Source organism: Wasmannia auropunctata, unplaced genomic scaffold (genome assembly GCF_000956235.1).
Source record: "Wasmannia auropunctata unplaced genomic scaffold, wasmannia.A_1.0 LD335769.1, whole genome shotgun sequence".
Classification (NCBI taxonomy): Eukaryota; Metazoa; Arthropoda; class Insecta; order Hymenoptera; family Formicidae; genus Wasmannia; species Wasmannia auropunctata.
In genome coordinates, this window is record NW_012027121.1 from 50,428 (window position 1) to 55,384 (window position 4,957).

Below are 4,957 nucleotides of genomic sequence, written 5' to 3' on the forward strand. Positions count from 1 at the left end.
ATCGTCTGTCCTCCCCCGCCCTCCTCCCTCCCTCCTCATCCCCGTCACCGGCCTGGCGGAGAGTGTAAATACAGAGAGCCGCCCGTTCGTCACAGCACGGAGATGACACGCCGCCGTTCAGATTCAGGGAGCGTCCAGGTTTTCTTCCGGGCTTCCCCCGGCTTCCCGTGGCACGCGAATTCGTCGGCGAATCCATCCGCACGTATGTGCGATATCTTTAAGGACTCCGGTAAGACGCGCCGCTCATATTTTTGACAAAAGAAAAAAAATACATTTAGGCAGTCGGAAGACAGGCGCGCGGGCAGAAGGTATGTCAGCTTACTCCGAGTCCGAGGTCTGCTGACAATGGAGGTACATTCCGAAATTTCTACGCGCACGCACGAGACAGAGAGCGTTAAATGCCTGCAATCATTGAGAAATCAGGAGCCGAGGTGAATATAACTTATTGTTAGCGAATTTCGATTGTGGTATTATTGTCCAGAGATTCAGAAGTCAATCAGATATCTGTCCCTTCAGTTTGAAGCCGCGTGGAGAAATAACTCGTAACATGAAATATTTCGAGCAGTTTTGTAGCATGTGCTATATGTGTTTTATTCAGCATTCCTGTGATAAGTGTAGAAACATTTGACTAATATATGTTTCCTTGATTTCTTTCCGGTTGCTTTAATCTACACGTTGACGTAATTGTAGATAGAGAAGAGAGAGAGAGAGAGAGAGAGAGAGAGAGAGAGTATAGCGTACATTTGTATGACGTAAAATATTGTTTTTGTTGATACAGATATGCTGCATTATTTAAGAAAACATTTTTAAAGGAAGGCATAACACTTGGGAAACACTGTTTTCAGCCATCTCTATTGAAATCGAGACTGACCAAAATAATTGAAAGTAATATAATTTAAACTCGTATCAGAATCACATTCCGGTTGATATTGAGAATAATCAGAGTGTTCGTATAAGCGTTTACTATTTAAACGTCAATTTTAATGTTCCCGAGGAAAAAGAGTGAAACAGAATTATACAAATTTACATTGACTCGCTTGATATATCCAAATCGTGCAAATGTAAATAATTCTATATTTTTTAAAACTACAACTTGATAAAAAACAATGAAATTAATCTAAATATAATACACATGTATTATAATGTCAAGTACTTGACATTATAATCGTAGAATTAGATATAAAAGATTGTTCTTTTAAATTAAAATTTTTTTTAAATTTCTATATCATTATGTTCTATATTTCAATTGAATAAATTATATTCTTGAGAATTTAATAAGCCAATAATTTTCAATGAAGCTGATTCATTCGGAGTATTAAATAGAAATATTGTAATCATTAATTTAATGATAATAATTTTGAAATATTCTAAATATATTACGTCATTGCTATTTTTTTATTTATTATTTTTATATTTATTTCGTTATAATCATAAGGCAAAAAGATAAGCTTTATCGGAAATGATGAAAATATAAAAACGCTATTAGAGTCTCGCTCCATTTGGGGTATTAAACAGAAATATTGTGATCATTAATTTAATGTAAAATAATTTTGAAGTATTCTTATAATTTTCAATGAAGCTGATTCATTCGGAGTATTAAATAGAAATATTGTAATCATTAATTTAATGTAAAATAATTTTAAAGTATTCTAAATATATTACGTCATTTCTATTTTTTTATTTATTTCGTTATAATCATACGGCAAAAAGATAGCTTTATCGGAAATGATGAAAACGCTATTAGAGTCTTGCTCTAACCCTCGGGGAGCATTAAATTTTCGTTTTCAGTATATGCTTCCCATCCGCGTTATTTTTCGCCAATCATGCCAAGTTAGAATTAACACACGAGAAACACAGCGTATAGAATAGTATCCATAAAAATACTATTAATCGCGCGACTACTACACTGGACTTAACAGACCTACAATTAGTTTATTATTGGGATTGATTTAAATACTAAAAATTATGGCTATATTGCGAAAATCTCTTATAATATTTATTATGTGTACCAAGTAGCAAAACACACACACACACACACACACACACACACACACATACTTCCACAATAAAATCCTTGACGCAAATATCGAATATATTTCGCACTGATTTAATACGCGATTTCAGCGATCTGTCGAATATTTACTTAATTAAATATTAAGAGCAGCGATCAATAGATAAAAAAGGGGAAAAAAGAGCGAAATCTTGCTTGGTGTCGAAATAAAAAGGGACTCTCGATACAAGAATTTATTTTGTTAAATCACAAGGAAGAAAAATACTGACAACGAGAATAATATCATTGCGTCAATTGTTAAATTGTATTTCCGACAGGGAATTTATATTTAACTAAAAAATAACTCAATTAAAAAATATTTATATTTTCTATTTATATTTTATATTTTATGTTCAAAATATCCATATTAATCTAAAAGAACATAGAAAATTAATAACCAAAGTCCAACTAAGCGATTTCCATTTTAATTGACTATTAATTTTATGTATATCAATTCTATATATTCTATTTTGTTATAAAACTTGTGTTGTGGAGCGATGGCATCGTAATTTGTTACTCGTAATTTCAATTTCGATAAAAGTTGTAAATTTAGAGAGTGTACAAAATTCTACAAGGAAAATCTTATATCAAGAATCGCTGTAGCGCAAGACAATTAATTGGCGTTAATTCGCAGATCGAATTTCTTCTTAGGAAGTTTTTAAAATAAATACTTACATACCGTCCTGTGTGTGTCTCGTACCAAGAAGAGCGAAGGTACCTGTTCTTATCACGATATACGATGGACAATTTCGGCAGTGGTCTGACTCGTTGATCGTGCGCCGATAACGAGCACACCTTATTCTGCGTATGTATAGTTTATCGATTGCGACTGAATCTATTTTATAGTGAGATGTATAAATGTACATTAGTTAAGACGCGAAAGGTACGTATAGTTCACCTGAAAATATTTTTTTCCTTTCAGTGAGTCTCGTTAAATCCGCCTTAACTTTCAGAGGATCAGCGCGATTGAGTATATCTTACTCAACTATATATCGATAACAATGTGCTATTACTGATAATGGTGACTATTACAAGTTAGACACATTTGAAATTGTCTCATTATATTTTTTCTTTTGCAATTTTTTAAATAAAAAGTAATAATTTGTATTCCAGTATGACACTTTTATTTATAAGTATTAACATTAACAGCTAATTGGTCAGAAGAAATTGGTGTCCGCTGCTTAACAAGCAAGAAATCGCCATTAGTCGTTAAAATTCTACAAGTCTCACTGCAAAAAAAAAGCGATATTTTGCAGAGTAAGGTCCTCTGAAAGTTAATGGCAATAGCGTGCGAAAATTTCTATCGTGTCCCGAGGCAATCCATATCCCAGTTCGATAACGAATGTGATTTTTTAACGAGGCACTTTTACAAAACTGCGTATTACTGGCGCGTAGCGAGCCGCGCGCTTTCGCCCGTCTCCGCGGAAGACGCGCATTATCGATTATAACGCGACGGCGCGGCGCGGCAACGAGAGGGGAAAGGCTCGTCTCCGCATGCCAGGAAGCGTTCGTGAACTCTGAACAGCTTCGTTGCTCCCGCCATTATTGTTAAGATTAACGAATGGTAATTATCGATATGTGTGAACCGGAACTTGTACAGTTGTTGCTATAAATATATGAAATTAGTGTTTTACACCATACTCATACTCACTTCTCTCCGTTGAAATCACTCCAGTGATTCCCATATAACAGTTTCGTTAGATATGCTATTTACCTACAGGCACCTTTAGGCAATATAACATCTAACATCTATATTACTATTTTAATTTACTATCTATATTTAATGTTGATATTATATTATTCCATTACTTTCCGCCTATCTTTTCTGATATGATGATTTGTTTTTTAATATAAATTAAACTGACTTCGTTTGGGTAAAGGAGAATGTCCAGAAGATTTCAAGTACACATTTATTGAAAATCATAATTAAATTAGTTTCTCGTCTTAGTCGTCGGTTACATCGTTGCTGCTGGTCGTAGCCCGGTTATATAGATTTTTATTCGTACTTATCCGTTTATGTCGTCGGCGAATATCCGCTGCAATCGATGTCATGTGTCTAATTATTACGCTGTAAATAATCAAAATCGTTGCCCTGAAATTAAAAATCGATTCAAAACCGGTATTTGTCCGTGGTAGAGTTTTTGCCATCAGTACTGCACTGATAATTTCGATCTGTTATGCGAAACAGTTAAAAAGCTGCGCATCTTTATTTTCCACGATGCATTCTGTTTCGCAAGCCTAATAGAAGGGGGGGAGAAGAAAGCATTATTTAACATGCTTAATCTTGAGCAATGCTAACGATCGAAAATATTGAACAGTGAGCAATATCAGCGACATGAAACATTCTGGCAATTTTTGTCATTAGCGAACCGAAATACTCTCTTACTTAGATATCGAAAATATCTCTTGAGCTTTTTTAAGTATGAAATAGTCTCCTAATTTCTATTTATTTCGACAAATCTGATAAAAGTCAATATTTTAACAAATTAGCTTGGATCGACTAAGCAAAAAAGAGGTCTTAAGTTTTAAATAAAATTTTGATCAACAAGTACCAAAATAAATAGAAACATAGAGAGCAGAAATTATCTACAAAAATTTTTCATTTTTATAAAAAAAAAAATACAAAAATTTGAACAATTTCAAGCCAAAATAGGTATAAGTTCAGAGATATTCAATTTGCCAGTGTTTTTACAAACTTTAAGTCTGACATCTCGCGGATCGATTGTCGAGTCGTAATCTCCTCCTATTTCCTGATCAAGAATAAAAAGAAAACGAAGAAGAAAATAACGAAAGTTTCGTACGTTCGTAATTGCTCGTCATCAAATTATAGTCGTTCGCGCGTAGTGTCGTCATCAAGAATCGCTCAGGCTGCTAAGAAAATCGTATATGAAACGTAGTAGAATCGTT